At 42.0% G+C, this 22,572-nt stretch overlaps 1 long non-coding RNA gene across 1 annotated transcript in view; it reads right to left on the bottom strand.

The window, feature by feature from the left end:
- The window catches only part of LOC138510888 (uncharacterized), a 159,477-nt gene extending 137,293 nt beyond the window's left edge, over nucleotides 1–22,184 (bottom strand). The window contains exons 1-2 of the long non-coding RNA XR_011280443.1: nucleotides 21,992–22,184; nucleotides 4,820–4,946 (exon numbers count right to left, since the gene is read on the bottom strand). This is a non-coding gene — a long non-coding RNA (uncharacterized lncRNA). The remainder of the gene's footprint in view (nucleotides 1–4,819; nucleotides 4,947–21,991) is intronic.
- Nucleotides 22,185–22,572: the final 388 nt, after the last annotated feature.

The following is a 22,572-nucleotide window of genomic DNA, read 5'->3' as shown; positions in this document are numbered from 1 at the left end:
CTTATCATTTAGAATGTGCTGCACTGCATTCCTATAACAGGAGCACACTTTGATCAATGTAGTTAAGTATTTTTTTTTTAAGGAACTGTCTTTGGTTCTGTTGAAAAGCAATTTTCAACACGTGCATTTTTTGAAGAAATAAGTGCTAATTCCTGTATTAACAACAACACACAAATATAATGTTCTGTTTAGATGAGTACATTCTTTAATAGATTAAGTAGTTCATGATAAGTCTCCTGATCACCCCTGGCATTGTGTTACCAACATTATAAACACACCAGCTTGTAGGTGTATTTCTAATGTGATGTCATCAGTGATGTCATCAATGGAATTTGTGATGTCATCTTTGATGTACAGGGTGTTAGGCTTAGCAGTGCATGGTGGTGGTAACGTCTCTTAAAAAACCTTTTTTTTATTGAATTTCATTTATTAGTGCAACCTAGCCATAACGTCCCTTTAACAGCATTTTTCATTGAATATCATCGGTGTTTATTGGTACAACTTAACCATAACATCCCTTTAACAGCCTTTTCAGTGAATGTATGGATTTTTACCAGTGCATTCTATTTTCCTACAATATACTAATATCATACTGACCCTGATACAGCAATTTTTCTTTTTCCAATTTACAAAGTCTCACCTTAAAACTACCATTTACCAACTTCTAGCATAATTTTTAACAGTTTTATACATATTTCGCAACTTGTTCCACTGTTTTTGTGTCCGTTCACATCCACAAATATCTGACGTCATCGAAGACCTTGTGGACAGTGCCACATGACCATGCGTTCGCATGCAGCATGATGACGGGTCCCCAAATGCATTTGTAATTCACGTTTGGGTCCTTGCTTCAAGGACAGTTTGGAGCTGCATTTTCTACTGATCTAGTGACTTTCAAGCTCAAAATGTACCCTTGCACAGCTCCTACAGCTATTCTTACTCATTATCCATTAACAATATAGTACAAAGCACATCCTTGGAAGAATAGTGGCAAAATTGCTATTTATCTTAAAAATGACATCAGTTATACCAATCCCTCCTTCCCAATATCCACCACCACTCACACAACAAAAAAAGTGCATTACTTCCAAACACAGTGAAGAGGACCAACAATATAAGGAGGAGGAAGTGTCTACCTCTATCAGCCAGAGAGAATCATGGGAGTGGAAGTTCTTTACCACTGTTGGGAATGTACCAAAGGCTAAAGCTACAAAAGTGAAATGCACTGAGAGCAACCTTGTACTCAGTCGCAGCCTACCTGGATATTATTCCTACGGGACAACCTCCATGCGCCTACAGACTAAATCTAACCACCGCAATAGTCTCAGAAAGATTGTTCCTTTCTTAGCAAGTAGTAGGCTGTCTTCCTTCACATCATCTTCTTCAACCAAAAGTGTAACCACACAGCATACTTCTGTGGAGCACAAAATCCCACCAGCTATCTAGCAAGCAATAAAAGAGACTGTTGATCCATATCTTATGAAGACGATGGTTCTCTACATATACTGCAACACACCACTCTGCTGGAGGAAGCAAATCCGAAGTGCTTTTGAAGCTGAAATCAAAGAGCATGAGAAACCCTGCCCACTACAATAGAGGTTACACACGCGCAACATCTCCCCCTGTCCACCTGCCCCTCCATATAAGTGCTTGGTGCCACTTCCCTCATTTCCCTCCCCACCTTACGTTCTAACCTCTCCAGCATTATTTTTTTTTAAAACAACAAAAGAAAGGTTCCTTTAGGAACCACCTTTCGCAGTTAAACAATAGAACTAAAAACAAAATATTATAGACTCCATCTACTTTACATTTCTCAATAAGTGTTTCCAATATTTACATTATTATTTTATGTTATGCTAATGGGAATAATGTGCCGTTTATCCCCCGTTCCAGGCACTGGAATGAAGGATAACGGACCGGCAGCCCAAATCATCGGCCCAAGCGAAGTGTGTCTGTGTGTGCCCTGATGCCTGTGGGCTTTGGTACATTATAAATAAATAAATAAATAAATAAATAAACAAACAAACAAACAAACAAACAAACAAACAAACAAATAAATAAATAAATAAATAAATAAATAAATAAATACCAAGAGCTCCACACCGTTATCCTCCATTCCAGCCCCTGCAATGGGGGATGAAGGCCATTAGCACCCCTGGTTCCCAAAGCAGGAATCTGGGGTTTTAAAAAAAGAATTTGGCTGTAGGAAGGAACCTCCTTTTCCAAGATGGCCACCATGAAAAGGGAATGCAGGGCTCCGTACAGAGTCCCTCTTCCCTTTTCACGGCAGTCTGTAGAAGGCAAAGACAGAACCCTATGACCATATTACCACAAGCACATTTTTCTTTCCTTTCAAACCTATCCCACTTTCGAATAACATTACCACATAGCTGGTTCCAGGTGGACATGGACACTTTAACCCCATTTGTCATCCCTTGTGGGCATAGCCAGATTGTCTAGGTCAAGACCTTATACCATGAACCAAACAATCTGGCTACTGTCCATGGCCACAGGCAACACCTCATTCACCAAAAGGTATAACTATATTTTTACCTACATTATGACACTTGTCAAAAAATTAAACACAGGCAAATTTACAAAACCATGCTTTAGGGTCCTTGCCAATGCTCCTTAAATGAGTTTGCTCGCCAACCACCCATTTTTTTTATTTTGTCAAAATATATGTACATACAATAGTCATATAACTTAGCCCCCACTTGACATAATACATGCAGACTTTACACAAACATTCAAAATTGGGTCTATAAACTTTCTGAAAACTTTTGTTCACATTTGTCAAATGGCAACAAAGTTATGGCATCTAAACATGTTGAGACCCCCCTCTAATTTAGCCCCCTCTTGAGAAAATCCCACCAGACTTTACAGAAACATGCTTATATAGATTTAAAATCAATTTTCAAACGTGTGTGCAGATTCATCAAATGGCACCATTCACAATCAAGTCTAGAATTTCATTCAGTTTCATTCGGTGGCACCAACATTGTAATGCAGAAATAGGCACAGATGTCCAGTGTTTGCGAACATCACAGGTTTGCCCTCGAAGATTTAGGGCCTCATTACACGGATGGCGGTTAACCATGGCGCTATTAGCGCCATGGTTCATGCCGGTAAAATACCGGCACCGCCTTGCTGGAAAGGGGAATTACCGCCCTATTACAAGGTTGGCGGGGGGGTAATTCCCCCTTCCACCATTGCCTTCCCCATTCCCATTTTTGCCCCATAGGGCTCTATGGGAATGGGGAAGGCGCTAATTACGGTACCGCAAACTGCGGTACCGTAAGTAGCTCCCTGGTCCCTTTGCGGGTTGGTTTTTAATGCCTGCAAAAAGCAGGCATTAAATTCCCCAACCCGTAAAGGGACCTTGTAGTAAGGCGGTAAGGATTTACCGGTACCGGTAAAATACCAGTACCGGTAAACCCTTACCGCCATCCGTATAATGAGGCCCAGAGAGTTTTCATGGACTTCGGGGACCAAAAACACCAGTTTTTAGCTTCTTATGGCCACCTCCCATCCCATCCTCATCATCCCTCACTTCCAAGTTTGACAAGTGCAATGTAGTGTTTTTAATATGTTTTCCCGCGATGTTCGTGGACACCGGCTGCTGTCCAAGAATCCAACATGGTGGGTATTTCCAAAAATCTGACGCACTTCGTGCTTTCCGATATCCAATCAGTGGGCGCTTCCAATGTCCGCGGACATCAGGTCACCCTATAGACCAATTGAATGCCAGTCTGAAGACCAAACAGGCAAGTGGGTTCACGGGCCAAACCTAGATATCACATATATTTACATTGTTTTTTGTCATTTAAAAAAACTCGACGGATGTACAACAAATTTACAAAAGCACGCTTCCAAGCCAAGCCGCTGCTCCTGCTGAAAGATTTGGCGAAATTATGTCCAGCAGTTTGGGCTGTAGGCATGAGCAAAACATTTTTTCCATTGCATCTATGGAAAAAAAAATGTTGGGACTCCCCCTATAACTTTGCCCCCCTTGACAAAACTTCACCAAACTTGCCAAAATAATTCAGACCGGGCCATATACTTTCTTTTTGCAAAGTTTGGTAAGAATTTGTCCAGGGGGGAGCAAGTTATAAGCTGCCCAAAAAGTGTTCTTCCTTTTAGTTGAGCAATTTAACCACAACTACAGGGCCGTTATCGCAGACCCTGAAATACATTTCTTAAGCGCATATGCTTCTTACATATTTATACTTCTTAATCAACGAATTCCTCTACAGGGGTCTGCGTGTGTTTCTTTGCTGTCATCACATAGGGTTATCACATGCTTCTGCAGCACATTATGCTACAGTAAATCCACCTCATCGCCAAATATTTGATCAACAATGCACCTAAAGGCCTGAAATTCAAGGCCCCTGAGCTCAGAGTTGCCAGTAGTGTAGTAGGGATAATTGAGTGACTCGGAAGACACTTCAATGTGATGATCGTCTTTCCTATTGAGCAAACAGCCCTCAGGCTACTGCCTGAGTGGTCATTGAACTCTTCCATTAAACCTACGCGGATTCCTTTGTCATCGTAGAGACTGGAACACTCTTAAGTCTGTGCTGATCTCCACTAGAAGTCTGTATGCATATTTATATATACAGCCTAATATCTATAGATAAGAATTGAAGTCCTGGCTTTGAAATCAATGTGACTCGTTTGTTTCCTAGTGAAATTGACTCCTTAGCAGAAGATCATAAGCCAAAAGTCTGGCTTGTTATTTGTTCTGACTGCCCTGGGATTCCCTGATACACCAGCAAAATACTCAATATTGAAATCAGAAATTCAATTTCAAACTTACAGAATAGCTTTCACAAGGCAAACGCCATCTTGTATCTGGACCTCCACATCTCTCACATGCTTCAGAGCATGAGCGGGGATTGCTTCGGTCAATTGGGTACAGCAGGAGGTGACCCTGTTTGGCATACCTGGAATTAAAAGTAAGGGAAAGCGAGTGTGTGAGTTAAATGCAAACATTGTATAATTACAAAATAGAGCTCTGTTTTCGACCTATTAAGGGGTGACATGTGCTCAAAATAATGACACTGGAGGAAATTAGCAAAGATAGAGCACTGGATTATTTTTTATTTATTAAGAATAAGAGTAATTCACAAAGGAAGAGAGTTGTTTCCAGAATATAGGACCAATCAGAGTGATGTGGTTTACAGAAAAATGTAGCATGGGAAGGGGCAGATGAAATAGCAAGAGTAAATGTGGAGTGAAGGTGAAGCGACATGCGACTGAGAAGAACAGAAACATAACAGGAGAGCGGCCATCAATATCATCATGAACTAAAGAGGAAACAAAAGTGGATCCAAAATGAAGAAAACAAGTTTAGATTTGAGTATGGCCATGTGCAAACATAGGGAAGTTTGAAAAGTTATCCCAAGTGGCTGGAAGACTCAGAAGCCGGATATAGAAATAGTCTCAACATGGGGATACGTTTTTTTAGTGACAAGGAAAGTAAAAAGACACCCGATTCTGAGAATATTACAGTTGAGATCTAAATGTACCCGAAAACAGGAGGATATGCTTGGAAAACGAAAAAAGGGGACCATATATTCAACCCACTATTGTAGGTGGATGAAGATGGTAGGCAAAGGCATTGTTTAACCTCCTCTGATAAGGGCTGATTAAACTCAGGCCTCATGGCAGGATGCAACACTGGACAGTCCTGAGGAAACAGAACAATGGCTTGCTCATGGCATAGTTTCAGGGGCAAAAACCACCCATTGCTTTTCTATCAGGTCCCAGGGCAACACACAGACACCCCTGCCATACGCCTAAGTGTATACAGTGCAGGCTTGCCCTTTCATGAATTAATGGCTTCACACATGGAGATAACTGAGGAACCCTACTTCTATGTCTGGCAAGCTGCAGCTCAGACCCTAATCGGATTGATCATTTTGTGGCTCAGCCAGACAGATCGTGCAAATGCCACACGATGCACTTTACAAGTTGCTTTTAGCATAACATGAAGTTAGGCGAACAAATATACTTTAGTGAGACAGAAAGCTGGGATGCATGGTGAAATAACCTCTGGGTTTGTGAGGGTTTTGACGATAGAGAGGTTTCCAAGGAAGGAAGACAGTTAGATGCTTCCCTTAACTGATCTGAGTTATGGGTAATTATTGGTTACTGCAAAATGTGAACTAATGGGATAGATTCTGTGAACAGTGTTAGGATGGGAGGAAACATGGTATGAAAATGAGAATGTTGAGGAGGAAAACTGACCATGAGTACTCTTGAGAACAAATGCCAAGCAAACTTTGGAAACCGTGCCGGGTGCGGGTGTTCTTGGGATATCTGCTGTCACAGGACATTATGAACTGTTAAGCATGAGTGGCAAACATTGCTCAGAAAGGGCAAGACGAGTAGGAGACATAGGTTTGCGTTTCATCTGAAGGATCGGACAAAATAACAATTAGACTTGCAGAGAACCACTATGCAAGCCTAGGTAGGGGATACTGGGTCTAGTGGCAGGAACAGAAGTATTCTTCATCCCCTGGGAGGTCTAGGTTCGTAAATAAGTCTGTGCATTTCCGCACAATACAAATATATTATTTGTCACAGGTCTACCAGGGATATGCTCTAGACCTAGGGGTCTGCCACCTTGGCTCTCCATATGTTTTGTACTAGAATTCCCATCAACCCTAGCCACAATAATCAATGGTGAGGGGTATTGAGAATTGTGGTCCAAAACATCTGGAGAGCCGCCGGTTTCAGACCCCATCGATAGAACATATGAGGACAATGCTGGACAGATTTTAAATACTGGTCACATTACTCTGAGCTCTTTTAGGCAGACATGTGAATTACTGAACTCTTATGACAACACACAAGGTTAGAGACAGCCTTTTGGAGACTCCTGCAAATAACTATGCGCTCTCTTTGCCCAGACATTGCACTGCAAAAATACATTTTTCATGGTTCCATGAATCGGGGTTTGTGTCGGCAGTGAAAAGTCACTTTTCAGAAGTGCAAATTCACATTGAAGCAGGCAAATATTCCATGAATGGGCCCTCTATCGGGAAGCCGGTCAGAAGCTAGGAAAAAGGTAGTCTCGTGCTTATACTGTTTGAGGTGTCTTCTGCAGAGTAAACACAACATGACCTCTCTTTTAAACATATGTTGCATTAAGCAGAGCATATGTCAAAATAGTGGCAGGAATATAGCATGAGCAAGTATACGAGCATTATGATGAACACATTTTGAAGAATGACAAGGGGCCACCTCCAGAAGCTGTGCATTACCCTCTGTGCAGAGCACTGTGCTTTAATGCACGCATTAGTGCAGGTGGATACAATAAAAATCCTTTGCACAGTGCTTCTAGGAAAATGCAACTCCTTCCACAAGCCAACATGTTTTTCCACCAACTGTGAACAAAAACTGCTGTTATGGGCACGTATTGCTCTCAGAGTAAGGAGTTCTGAAAGACAGCTTGTACCCCATTCTGGAAGACACCCCATAAGTGCCGAGGACGAGTGTGTTTGTCCTTTTTGCATAGACTTGCATAATAGCCTGGCAGTTAAGGGTTAATTGGGAGGCCACTGTCCCTAGTTGTATCACTAGTGTTGCTATCCAGGCAGTCCCTGTTGGCAGATTCAATGCGGGTGCTATAGAGAAGTGCTGTTGGCAGTATTTTTACAGCACATGCCTATTGTTGGTGAAAATAAACTCCACATTCCTAAAAGAAAATGTACATGCCTTGAGCCCAAATACCATGTTTATATGGGTATCACAGTCATGTTCAAGAGTCATGCCTGTGAGGTTTACATTGTTATAGTGCAAACCATGTATAGAATAGGTATTAGCATAATTGACCTAAAAACATTCCACCTAAAACATTTCATCGAATTGTTGTGAGCTGTTTTCGGTCAAATGTAATTAAATATATATTCGGGGGTTGGTAGGGGTATAGATTAGGGTGAGGGGAAGTGGGAGCGTTATGGAGGGGGGCTTCCCCTGCACTTTAGACCATTCATTTTGGATTGCGTAACTGAAGGGTTCATGTTTTGTAAGAGATCAGGGTTGAATAATGGTTGTAATTAGAGTTAGAGGAAGGTTTAGAAATGAAGTGAGGGTGATCGCGGTGCTTTTTTTAGAGGTTTGGGTTATATTTAGGGTTTTGTGTATTTAACAATAGCTTTTCTTGAGACCTTATTACTGGCAACATTTTCACACTTTGGATTGCTTGCATTGAATGACTACATTTTTGAAAACGACTTTTCCATGACTGCATTTCCCCATGGCTACATTTTCCTTGGGACATTGTCACATAGAACTGACCAGAGTTGAACTGCTACACCTCTGATACAGTCCTTAAGAGCTAGTGACACAGTCTCAGCAGAATATATAGTTATTAGATCTCCTCTCTAATGTGCTACAGATCTTGGAGAATATTATTCTGGGCAAGCATATGGACAGTCAACACTAAGGCCTTAAATCATGGAATTATTTGCATGTAAACAGGGATTTGCATGCCATTCTGCCCGCAAATCCCCATTCGTCAAACAGGGATTTTCGGACAGAGTGGCATGCAAATCCCTGATTTACACACAAATAATTCCATGAATCGAGGCCAGATTCTCAGCCTAGGATTTTGTCTGAATCCAAAATCACTTGACCTTTCCCTCATGTAGGGCCTGATTCATGGAATTTCTTACACAGTGCAAAGTACCTTTTCAGTGGTGAAAAGTGACTTTGCACTGCCAACAAACACACTGATTCATGTAACAGTGCAAAGTGTCTTTTTGCAGTGCAAAGGGATTTTGCACGGCAAAATACATGTTGCACTGTGTACAAAATTCCATGACTCACGCCCAAAGTCCCTAAAGAAATAGAAAATCAGGCCTAACCCCATGTACATATATCTCTCCAGCTCCTTGTGTGGATCAGCCCTGCATCACCTTCCTACAGTGAAATACAACCCAGAAAGGCACAAGGACGATATTTGTTCTCAATAAAGTCTCCCAAACCTGTGTTCTACCGAAGAACCTGTACAAATGATCGTTAGACTACCCGAATCTGAAGTCACTATGATGTGTTTAGCCGAATCTTCTTGTGATGCACACATCTTCCTTTTTTCATCCTAATTCACAAAAGAAAGTTAGACATCACAATTGTTTTGTGGCCTCACAGGCATTTCCCTGATGCCATGGATTGAGCTAGTAGCAATTCACTGCGTTTGGGGGCTCGGTGAGAATTGCAAGGCTTAGTCAGGGAAGAGCATCTTATCTTAAATATTAGCACATATTTAGGGAGTGGACCAGAAGAGGGTTCATATTTATTCCTTTGCCTTCCCCAAATATGGGACCCTGGAATTTTGGGACAGATTCTGGATATAGAGACAAGTGTTGATCAGATTTACCTCCTCTGACCTAGATGCAAGCCAATATGATAGAACTTTATAAACAAGCATATAAGCCACCTCTACTGTTATAACAACTCAGTTTCTAGTGCCTATCTCGATGGGATATCTGACCAGTTGTATTCCGGTAAGGGAGCTCAGCGGGTAGAGCACTCACTGCTGAGATCTGAGCGTGATCTGCAGGTCGCAGGTTCAAATCCCGGCAAGGCCAACTCAGCCTTTCATTCTTACAAGGTCGATAAATGAGTACCAATTTCGGTTGGATGAGATTGTATGTAAATATGTGCTCTGTAAAGCGCTTTGGATAAAGGTACTATATAAATAATACATCATTATTCCTTGGTAAAGGCAGCAAGAATAATAAGGGTTACAACACATTGTGGCAACAGACATACTGTCACTTCTGATAAGCTTGGGCTTTTATGACTAAGTAAAAACACAATAGGGTATTTCAAAACTGCTGTATAGACCTGTCAAATCTGCTTTGTTTTTAAACCAACATCTATCTTTATACTGATGGAAAACCAATGAAATCTCTTTGGAAGTCACCTGAAATGACCACCCGAAATCTATTGCAGATGTCCCAGATCATTGTTAAATGCAAGTTACCTTTGCATGTTTCACAAATGTAGCAGAAATGTGAAGCGTAAAGGAGTGTTCACCTCTGTTTTACTCTTAACGTTTTCCACTACACTATGGAAATTAGGGGATTGCAGGGAGAGGACCATATGACACAAGAGTGCACATGGAGCCAGTCACCTCTATCCAATTAGAAGTTTGAGAAAATGACCCACATCAACCTTAGTTCAGAATCTTCACCAAAGAACATTAACATTTCATCTGCATAGGTGTAAAGGTCTACCCCAAATTAACAGAGAAATATATGCAAAGGGTGGAGGAATGCTTTATTTTCTGTCCCACGTGGCGCTGCATGTGACCGAAAAGGATAGAGATTATCCAGGGCCACTGCTTAGGTACTGTCCGTTAAGAATGAATGGAGACATTTCAGGATATCTCAGTGAATGATCAAGCAAAGTTGCCATGAGATGCGAGCCAGGGTCCAGGTAAGGATGCTTTTGTTGCAGGATCATGAGGTAAGTAGCTGGTCCAGGCGGCGGTGCACGTTACGTTGCATGGAGGTGCAAAGTAACGTGAAGCGTTTGCTTGAGGGATCTGTGGGTTTATTTAGTCTTGTTCCTGGCCACACCCAGTAGCTCTGTCCTGCCTGCTGCCATGCCCTGCCACACCTGATGAGCCAGCCCCTGAAGACCAGGCCTAGGGAGCCACGCACCATGAGTTAGCACATGGGGATGCTCTTTGGAATAAAGGCTTTCAGCACCTGGAAAGTTCTTGTAAAATAAAAGCACTCCAGCACTGAAGTAAAATAAAAGCACTCCTGCACTGAAATAAAGTGTCCCTGCTCACATCTCTATATGAGCCTGGCGCTAAAGGCGCCAGGACTGAGTCCAGCCAGGCCCCCTGTGTTTATGAGTCCCAAAGGGACATAAGTGAGTCAAGCGACCCATTGCCCCCGTCACTAGATGGTGTGGTTTTTGTGTTCTGGGGCCCGTGGCCATGACACTCTTACTGCGGAGGAAAGATAGACTTCTTTAATAATTGGGGAACATGATTCTCAGATTTTTTAGAGTTTTAGAGTTTTACAATTCTGGATAGAAACCTCAACTTTAAAAGATTTTTAAAGCTATTGAAATGGAAATGGTTACATTTTGCAAGATTGGTGTGAAATAATGAAAGGTTTGTAATAATGGTGAATAATAAAAAAATACAAAAAAATATATGTTGTTAGGTTTATGGATAAGATGAAGAATGTTGACATGTAATGACTTATTGGGTGAACAATTGAAACATGTAATATGAAAGCTCCAGTGGGTGGATTCCCCTGCCATCATTTCAAGTACAATACTCCAGGTGTCTATCCTCAGTGAGGGTCTGGACCTTTGGGGTGGAGAGGACCATACCGGATTTAATTAAACTTCAGCGCTGAAAGCTAGTACCTCCTATTTTTTATATTTTAGCAGTGTGGCTTTGAAGTTTAAAAGTGGATGCACAAACCAGAGAGAGGAGAGCTGCTTAAAAATCATCTGGGTGCAGCTATTGAAAACATGCGGCTGACTTAACATTGCCTTCGAGACAGCAATTGGGAAAGACTAAAGAGGCTGGGTTATTTGCAAGGAGAACAAAATAAAGGGATGTATGCTGGTGCCTATCCCATGAGTGAAGTTCTATATTCCTGTGCTTCGTCAAGAGAGGGCCCTGAAATGCTGATGGTTTTTCTGTGCACCAGAAACAGGGATTTTCAGTGTAAATATATTGTCTAACAGAACCAAGTGGGTAGGGCTATGGAAGTAGACCCTTAGTGTATTGTGATACATAATTGTCCCAGGAGGATAGCTCAGCGGCAGCGTGCGCGTCTTGGAAGCAAGACGACACGAAGCAACAACAGGTTCAATCCCTGGGTCTGCGCTTAGAAACCTCTGGGTGTTCAAGCGCGTTATAAATATGTAACTAAGACAAAAAAAACCCACAATTACGCAACTAAGAAAAACAAACAATTCCTGTAACAGCGCCTCGATGCCTGTGGGCTGTGTGAGCGCTTTATAAATGTAAAATAAAAAATAATAATTCAAGTAATTCCCCAATAGCTAAATATCTTGGGGTGATTTTGTTAACATTCAGAAAATAAATAAAACATGTTCTCAGTGTGAATAAAAACTGTATCCATTTACAGTGAGTTGGTATGCCTAATTTTATTCCCAACCCCAAACCTCTCTCAAGGGAAGGGGAGCCCTTATCCAAAAATAAAATGCATAATTCTTCATCATTCATCAGACCTGGTCTTAAAGAAGAAGGGTGATAAAGGTGCACTGAATGTTAGGGTTTTGGGTGCTGAGGCAGAGAGGTGTCATGCTAAACGAAACAAAATGAGGTCCCTAATTGAAATGTATATTCTCCACAGAGAGTGAGAAAGTGACTCCTGTTAGAAGAGATTCTGCTCTGCATACAGCCAAAGGAAGAAGGGGTCTATCAGTCCAAAGTATTATCAAAGGTCTGTTGTGCTTTCAAAACGGCTAGCATTTCCAGTGCAAAGGGAAATTAAATATACAATGTGCTTCATGTGTGAAATTGCTTTTGAAAATAGAAAAAGGTTGCAGTGGGTTTAAATCGAAACCTTATCAAGGAATGCTAATGTTCACTATCTTGTAATGTTTCAAGGTATTTATTTAAATTTGACATTCAGGAGTTTTTGCGGGACAGGAGGTTTTAACTGTTTATTTGGACTGTGTTTCATGTACATGAAACCCAAAAGTGAATTCCCAAAAAGTTAGTTTTGGCATTGAAGCTTTGTTATGTGTCACAGAGAAGGTGGCATGTACAATCATTGTGTGCAAATATATATTGGACATATTATTCAATAAATATATATTCTTTCTGTACACTGGCCTGGTTCTCGGCTTATTTGTGGCGCAGGCGGAGGGATCTATGTGGCTCTATGTGAGTCATAGACAGGGCTGGAGTGAATCAGACAAATTATATATTGTGTGGCGCTGTAACTGGGGCTGGACATGAACTAGTCCCTAAATATATTGTTACATGAGATTCTGCTCATAGATCTTCACCCCATGTAATGTTTCACCTAGGTGTGACCCTGCTGTGTGTTTGCTCTTAAGTTTCCCACCCTGTAAATGAATTTCTACCAGTTCCACATTGTAGTTTTATCCCTAGGTATTTACCCACACCACACTCACCTCAAACTCCTACAAACATATGCATACTTCTATGAGACTCTGCTCCTATGTCTTTCTCATTGAAATTATATCCCTAGTTCTTCCCTGTTCCCCATTGATTTTAATTTGGCTCCTAAGAGTGTGATTTGACTTCTTCACCATATTCCTAGAGGTTTCGTACTGTATTGTTATTCGTACTTGTTGCCACTGCAATTTTGTTTCTATTTCACCTACACAAAACACTTTGGATTAAAGGGCTATATAAATTCAATAAAATACAAATACAAATACAATGGTTTTGCTCCTATGTGTGTTTCAATTGTCATTTTACTTCTAGGTGTTCCCCAGTGCCATTTTGCTTGTAAGGGTACCCCACTCTGATTTGACTTGTAGGTGTTAATTGTTTCCGATTTATCTCCTTGGGTATCTATATTCCTAAGTGATCCCGCTGTCATTTTTCTCTTACATATCCTACACAGTGGTTTTGCAGCTAGGTGTTTTCAATTGTCATTTTACTTCTAGGTGTTCCCCAGTGCCATTTTGCTTGTAAGGGTACCCCACTCTGATTTGACTTGTAGGTGTTAATTGTTTCCGATTTATCTCCTTGGGTATCTATATTCCTAAGTGATCCCGCTGTCATTTTTCTCTTGCATATCCTACACAGTGGTTTTGCAGCTAGGTGTTTTCAATTGTCCTTTTACTTCTAGGTGTTCCCCAGTGCCATTTTGCTTGTAAGGGTACCCCACTCTGATTTGACTTGTAGGTGTTAATAGTTTCCGATTTACCTCCTTGGGTATCTATATTCCTAAGTGATCCCGCTGTCATTTTTCTCTTGCATATCCTACACAGTGGTTTTGCAGCTAAGTGTTTTCAATTGTCATTTTACTTCTAGGTGTTCCCCAGTGCCATTTTGCTTGTAAGGGTACCCCACTCTGATTTGACTTGTAGGTGTTAATTGTTTCCGATTTATCTCCTTGGGTATCTATATTCCTAAGTGATCCCGCTGTCATTTTTCTCTTGCATATCCTACACAGTGGTTTTGCAGCTAGGTGTTTTCAATTGTCATTTTACTTCTAGGTGTTCCCCATAGTAATTGTAATGAATGTGACCCTAATGTCATTTTGCTCATAGGTGTTTTCAATTTTGTTTTTATTTCCTGGTGCTACCCGTTGCCATGTACTCCTAAGTCTTCCCTATTGCAATTTTGCTCTTAAGAGTACCACACTGCGCTTTTGAGCAGAGGGGTGACTTTTATTTGTATGATATGATAGGTTATGTATTTGTTTCCTATTGTATTTTTAGTCATAGATATTCCCACTCCCATTTTGCTCCTACATGTCCTACACAGTGGTTTTGCAACAAGTTGTTTTCAGGTGTCATTTTATTCCTATGTCTTCCCCATAGTAATTGTACCGGGTGTGACCCAAATGTAATTTGATACCTTGCCGTTGACCATTTTGTTTTTGTTCCCTGGTGTTACCCTTTGGTATTTATTTCCTAGGTGGTTCCCATTCGAATTCTGCTCCTCAGGTTTGCACATTATAATTTGGCTCCTGTCTGTTTGCCATTATAACTTTATTCTGAGGGGTTCCCTAATGTAACTGTGTTCCTAGGTGTTCCCATGTTGTTATGCTATTCTCAGCTGTTCCCCATTATAATTGTTCTTCTAGGGGCCACACACTGTTGTTTTGCTCCACTGTAATTTTATTCCTTGGTGTTCCCCATTTTTTGTTTCCTATTGTGGTTTTGCTATAGGGTGTTACTCATTGTAATTTTACTCCCAGGACTTCCTCACTGTGATTATGTTCCCACGTGCCCTCCACTATAGGTTTTCTATCTGGCATTTCCATTGCAATTGTCCCTAGATGTGTCACTTTCAGGTGGCCCTCACCTTAATGGGATCATTAGAGATACCCACTGTAATTGTGCTCCTTGGTGTTTGACTCCCAGGGTTCTCCCACTGCTTCCAGACACACATTCCTCTCATACACACTGCATCTTGCACCTGATGTGATGGTTCTGCTGTTTATTGACTATCGCCCCATAGTACCCAACCCATGAGATGGCCTGATATATGACATGATATGATAGGTTATTTATAACACGCTTAATACCCAGAGGTTTCTAAGTGCAGACTCGGGGATCGAACCTGTGTTGCTCCATGACGTCTTGTTTCCAAGGCTAGCATGTTGCCCACGATCTATCCTCCTGAGCCTGAAATCAGATTATTCCTAATATGACATCTCATCCTCGGTACATGCACCCCAGGGCTTCCTCCTAAAGCATGCCCTTCTCTGGTCACCATTAGGACCTCTGTGGTGTCTGCCTACCTCCACAAACCTCTCAGGTCAGCCCCATCCAGACACTCCAACTCCATGGCAAGGGACCAAAATGAAGCAGAAAAACAGCAGTGTGGAGGCCCAACAAGTCTGCAGAATACTGATTTAAGACATCAGCCAATCAATTCCGCAGAAGGCACAGCAGTACCATGAACAATAAGGCTACAAGACCTCTCACCTCTTCTATTTAGAGATGCCCCATCAGAAGCTTGCCACCCCAGGAACGGACATATGCCCATCACACTCAAACTGTTGTAAACATGCTCGACTCCATCAAAGTAAGAGAAAAAACAACACACATCAAGGATCTTCATCAAACACAAAACCTCAGGCCAACCCTTGGTATTCACCGAACGAGCAACAGGCACATACAAGCCTGGAGAACCCGTCACTCCTCGAATCGCTAAAGATCACAACATGTATAACAGAAAACTTCCCTGCTACCAATTCCACTGGAGCCATTTCAAAAACCCCATTCTAAGAAGTGCCCGCTCTGCCTCTTTCAAGGTGAGTGCAGCACACACTAAAAAATTAAAAAAAACTCTCTAACATCAGCCAACAAACATCCTGGAAAAACCTTTGAGACATGGCAAAAGCAGTAAGAAAAACTGTGGCACCAGATGCCTTTTTATAACACCCTCTCCATTGCAAAAAATATTGGATGTCTACTACCTGCTGAGCGAGAACAAGACGTGGCTACTACTCATCACTGAAATCTGGCATCAGATGACATGATTAAGCTCACCATCAGGAATGCACAGAGAAGAGGCGACATTTCACTATACAAGGCTTCATGTGTTTGCTGACCTCATGGTAGACCTGTGACACCTCACAACAGCAGATTTTGCCTTTGGCTGGGAGAAAATAACAGCTTGTTTACGCAATGCCTCTGAGAGAATCTGGAAGCCTGACTTGCAGGAGGACTGAAAGATATTGTCTCTGCTGGAATTACCCAGACATTTGGAAGGACATTTGGAAGGACTTTGTGTGAGTAACATCACGCTAAATTTAGTGACATTTGTATTTTTTCACAATAATTGGTCTGTAAAAATGTTCAAAGAAATGTTCACAAGTAATTTCATGCAAATAAAACTACACAATCATCAAAAGTAGTTTTTTTGTAGATATGAAGCTTTTTGTTCCATGGACATAGGCATTCTTATGGTGTCCAATGCATTTCGGTTGATTTGACCTTCTTCAGGGACCAGATTCTGCCTGTGCTCCTGTTTCTTGTATACGTGTTTCATGTCATGTCTTAGGTACTGCTGGGCATGACCCAGGTCTTACCGGAGGACCTAGGTTGTGCTTGGGTTCCCTTGTGGCTACAAGGGGTCCCACCCATGCAATATTAACTTCCTGTTGTCCTGAGTGTTCTGTCGCTTACTTCCTCTGGACAACAGGATCCCAACCTAGGTCCTCCCGTTACGAATATAACTACATTTAGCGTGATGTTCAACCTTTCCTTTTGAACAATTCTTTGAACGTTTTTACAGACCAATTATTGTGAAAAATATGAATGTAACTAAATGTAGCATGATGTTATTCACACAAAGTCCTTCCAGATGTCTGGGTAATTCCAACCCAGACAATGGGAGTAATTCCGAGGTAGGCGGTAAGGGCTTAAAGGTGTCGGAGCCGTCAACCCCTTACTGCCTTCTTACGAGTTCTGCTCGCGGGACCCGCTAAGGATTCCTGGTTTTACCAGGCAACCTTAGCGGGTTATTAACGGGCCCGTTGATAGCACCCTCCCCATTTCCAATGAGCCAATGGGGTCTTGAATGGGATTGGGATGGGTTCCTTGAATGAGGAATTACCGGGCCCTCCAAGTTGGGAATGGCCCGGTAATTCCTCATTCATGGAACCCGAACCCGGTACCCGGTAAGGGGGTAGCCATGCCGTTAAAACGGCATGGTTACCCCCTACCTCCTAATGACCCCCAATATCTATTAATCATATACTCACCTCACAGTGCATGTGGGGCTTTTCTGGAAACAGGACCACAAAACTCTTACTGTAACTTTTTTTTAAAATGTAGAAAAAGATAATTGAATTTAAGCTATGCCCACTCCCACGTAACTATGGCTTGCAGGAGGAGCCAAAAACAAAACTGGTCACAACCTGGATAGAAAGTTCTGTAATGAAAACAAGACCACTGTATCGTCGTCCCCACTATGCGTGCGATCTGCCCTCATACGATTGAACTACACAGATAATATTCACATCATCTACAACCTCAAAGGTAAATACGATGGATTATGGTATCTGCCTCACACAGGATGAGTCAAAGATGGGGACAAATCATCTAAAACGTAACCCAATGAAATTGCAAAGGATGATTTGCAGAAATAAGAAATAGAAATTGAGCGTAGGTCTATAACATTCTGTGAAGTGTGTACCTGCCCACAGCCAACTTCAATGATTAAACAGCTCGATATCTTCATGGACACTTGCACCCCAGATGTAGGATGTAATCCAAATCTCTCTCTACATACTACCAAACCTTCTGCACCATCTTCTGTAATTGGTTAATTATAACACGCTTAATACCCAGAGGTTTCTAATTGCTGACCCGGGGATCTATCCTGTGTTGCTCTGCGTCGTCTCCTTTCCAAGGCGAGCACGTTGCCACTGAGCTATTCTCCCAACACAATCTGGAAACAACCAAGGAGAATGTTTTTCTCCACTAGTGATCAGACCATTATTATTATTATTGTTATTATTATTTCATTATTGTATAGCACTACATTCCTCGAAACCTGTCTATTCACAAGACTGCAGTGTACATGCTAGTAAGGCACCCTCCAAAACGGCCAGCAACAATCAATCAAATCAATGAATAAGAACAGGCAATCCAAAGGGCGAACCACCCAAACATTAACAACATAAACAGACATCACATAGTTGGTTTCGAGGACCAGCTAAAACACGTATACCTCACAAACTAGGATGAATTAGAGACACGATTCTTTCCGGTGAACCTCCCCAACCCAATGCTAAGATCAAGAAAGCTGGGGAGACTGGATCCAGTTGGGTCAGTTTCCCCATCTCTCACCATGAAATTATAAGACCAAACACAACACCCCATCATTATCATAAAGACCCCAGATCTTTAGAAACACCTTGTGCTGATGGATTAGAATACAGCATAGGCAACCTCTTGTTCCCAGCTCAACACCACACTGGAGCTGAATCGTTTCAGTCTAGTGCTAAACTCCAATAGTAGGACTCCAGAGCCATGGACCTTCTCTCCTCCACTCAACTAACAAACGTTCCTCTCAGTTTCTGAGCACGCTACACTATGCAGCTAGCAAACCGAGCTGCAGCAGCCCAGCCACATTCACCTGTGCAGAGCTGCTCAGACTTCATTTCACGACTTTACTCCTTTCACAACAAACCCTCCACATTGTCGGTTAACCAGATGTCCGAGAACTGCGTTACATATGAGCTGTGTTTAAAAGAGCCAAAGCTGGTTGCGCCAGTTTCCAAAACTTAGCACCTAAGAACTGGCACGCCCTCCCTACAGCACTCAGAAATGAAAAATCCAATACTGTCTTCCGCAGAATGCTTAAAACCAAACGGTTTAACTAACTACTACGCTCGACTGCTGGTCTATGCTCGAAGTCTTGCCTATCTAAGTCAGTGTTCCATTGTAACTAAGGAACCTGCACATTTTGTCCGTACGCTTGTAACTGTTTTTTAACAAATGTTGTATGCTCAAAAGTGAAATCACTAAGTCTGCTGTAACACCACAATGTAACGCCACAATGCCCCAGGACTGCTGTGCGCTATACAAATATAAATAGATAAGTATGTAAATAAATAAATAAATATGAGATCATGGGTCCTCCCCTCGAGATAATACACAAACCCAACTGTTGCAGCCACAAAATACTGAGATCCGTATCTGCATTCCACTCAACAACACTTCAGGTTACACAAAAATCCCCCCCCCAACTGCCCTCCATACCACTAACCTCTCCTCTCTCTGTGCCTGCGTAGCGACGTGCAACGAAGCAGACAACATGGCAAAGGTGTGCAGTGCAGTCCATGCCTGAATAACACTTAGCTAACTGTAACTCGATGGCAATTTCAGTTATCACTCACCCTAAAATGTTGAATGTCACAAATATCGGACAGGGACACACATCACGTGTGGCAGTGTGGTAACCTTTGACAAGTCTTCCAACTGCGTGATTCATGGTAAAGCAATGCAACTCACACATGTTTCATGAATAAATGGTGCTTTCCCGTCCTTGCAATGGCCATCACTCTATGGAGAACATTGTAAAGGTTTGATTTATCTATGTCATTTATTCAGTTTGCTTCTAATCATTTTGCAAATATTGACCGGACTTTACACAGCAAAAATACACTTTTGAATCAGGGTTTGTGTCGGCAGTGCAAAGTCACTTTTCAGCAGTGCAAATTCACTTTGAACCAGGCAAATAATCCATGAATCGGGCCCTTAGTGAAGAGATGGTTTTACAGGTGATTTGTTGGCTTTAATGTATGAAGTGCAAGCTTACAAGGAGACTGTGAGTCAAATACCTGCCCTGTTCACCAAATTTTGTGATACTGAGCACATTTCTTCACCTCTCTATGCCTTGTGTTCCATGCAGGCCATTCAGAAATTATTCTATCCCAACTTCGGATTTTAGTGTTACCCTTTCACGTGGCTCCATGTCACTGGGGCACCTTACTTCAGTCCTGTGTTTTGATTGTACGTTAGACTTCCTTTTTTTCTATTTTATTCAATTGAAGTGGCCCAAGACTACAATTCCTAGAATTCACTAAGGCGAGAAATGGAAACCTTGTTGTATTGTGTCCTCCCTGACACAGAATCACCTGAGAACATCGAAGAAGCCATTCAGAAAAACTGAAATGCGAAGCAGCAACAGAACATGTGTGGCCATTACCAGGGAGTGAAAGATGCTAATCATTGGAGTATAGAGGTAATTAAGAAACTCTGGGTAATACCCAAAACAGGGAAGTCATTTCACTAAAAGTGATATCACACGACCACAGGAAGCGATTTCATTTGAACCCACCCAAAAGTGACATCACAGGAAGTGATGTAACACGGCCGTTTACCCCTTGACAAAATAGGAAGTGGCATCACATTGCATTGTTTCTAGGTGCAGTATGATAAATATGGTTTCAATATTATTTTGACGTTATGTACATTTCATACAAGAATGGATCACCATATGTATCGGCAGAAAAAACACATCCTATAACTGCAACTTGGGAAAAGCAAAATACATAGTCTGAAATTGTTGCTTATTCTACTCAAAATGCTTTTTGGAGGATGTTATCTGCATTGTGAATTTGAGGTGTTTAAGAACAGACTGAATCAGTGACTCACCCCTGATGTGAGCCTGAAAATTCTAGCAATTATTGTATGGAATTCCAGAAAGACAAAAAGCTCAAATAGCCAAATGGCATTGGCCACAGCCCAGGAGCTTCAATTTTTAAAAAAACAAACAAAAAAAAAACAGGGGTAGCAAGGGAGACCTCAGGGGTCACAAGTGCAAACTATGGCGACCCCTAAATGACGTCCCTGCCCAAAATAATGGACAGTGCCAAGAAGGCTGACACACATGGTCAGTGTGTTTTCGTGGTGGCAGGCATCACAACGCCACAGCACGCAGAAGAGGCTGGAGGAAAGTGCAGTGGCTATGAGACACTATCAAAGGGAGAATCCACCTGGCTCAGGAGAGCCTGGGATCCTGATTAAGCCTTAAACAGAACAGGGGGGTGATTTAGCAAAATCAATAACCCGCCACAAAGTTATTGCCTAGTGGGAAGGCAAAGGACGTAATCTGTGCAAAGGCAATTATCCCAAGTGATAATGATATGATATGATATGACATTCATAACGTGCTATACACAAGTGTTTCAAGGTGCGACCAGGTGTCAATCAGATCCTGCAAGTGCAAGGGAAGGGGAAAAAGAAAAGTGTGGGGGTGCAGTACATGGGATAATAAAATAATAACATAAAATAAATAAAGAACGGCCAGCTGGTAGCAAGTGCGGGGTGAGTAAATGACTCTTTTCAGTGGTTATTAGGCTATTAAGCTATTAAAACAATGCCTCTTTGTTTACAAATTGCCCATATGTTCCCTTTGTCAAGGCATAGTCTTCTTTTGACTCCGAACCTTTTTTTAAAGAACGGTTTTACAGGTATGGCCAAATATTTTGAATTAGATCGCTTTGGGAATCCCACTTTCCACTGTTGCAAAGATATATCCATCCACGAGCGGTGAAACCAATCTGCTACATTTCAAGCTGATACTAAAGTGAGACTATTCAGAATAAGGTCAATATCAGTAGTTATTGACTGCATTCTAAACACTGCTTGGCAGAGAGGCAGTCAATAATGCAAAACATATATTAATAAATGCGAATGTCCAAAAAATATCACTGCAGCATTGCTAGTTACAGCAAAACTGACCAGAAAACGGGCATGCTATCATTAAGCATCTATTTTGCCAAACTCCAGCTTTTGGTAGACTTACCTGCTGCACAAGTGTGTGCAAATACGACCAACCAGGAAAGGAGCGCAGTGTCCTTCATCGTGTGCGCTGAATACCAACGCGCAGAAGCAGCGCAGAGGAGGCAGCTATGAGAGGGTGCAGAGCGCACGAATCCCAGTGTAGCTTTAAGTGGAACGACTGCTGCACTGTCTGTGCTTCAGAGAGGATGAAAGTCTTGCCCACGTAAGACAACACTGCCTCTGGGGCTTCCCACTCATAGACAGATGAAGAGTCGACAAACCAGATGGGGAACTTTTTTCGCACATGTACTTTCCACGATGTGTCATGTGAGCTGCTACTCCGAGCTGCTGCGAGTTTTACATTTGTACCTGCGCATTTGGTGGCCACCTGATAGATGCCTGTCCTCGCCTTTAGCAATAAGTGATGACCCTCGAGCTCTAGAGTTGGGCAGATAGCAAGTATCCGGCACATTCTAGGCAGTGGTGCACAACATGCGGCCAGTATACCGAATGCAGCACTTCGGCCGTTCTGTGTGACCTTCAAGGCCACTTCAAGGCCACACGGACTAGTTCCCAGGCCTAAAGTCTGTCAGTCACAAAGGG

The sequence above is a fragment of the Ambystoma mexicanum genome, chromosome 6p (genome assembly GCF_040938575.1).
Source record: "Ambystoma mexicanum isolate Mex_15411 chromosome 6p, UKY_AmexF1_1, whole genome shotgun sequence".
NCBI lineage: Eukaryota > Metazoa > Chordata > Amphibia > Caudata > Ambystomatidae > Ambystoma > Ambystoma mexicanum.
Note: the sequence above shows the minus strand (reverse complement) of the source record. Positions and strands in the feature narration are given on the sequence as shown.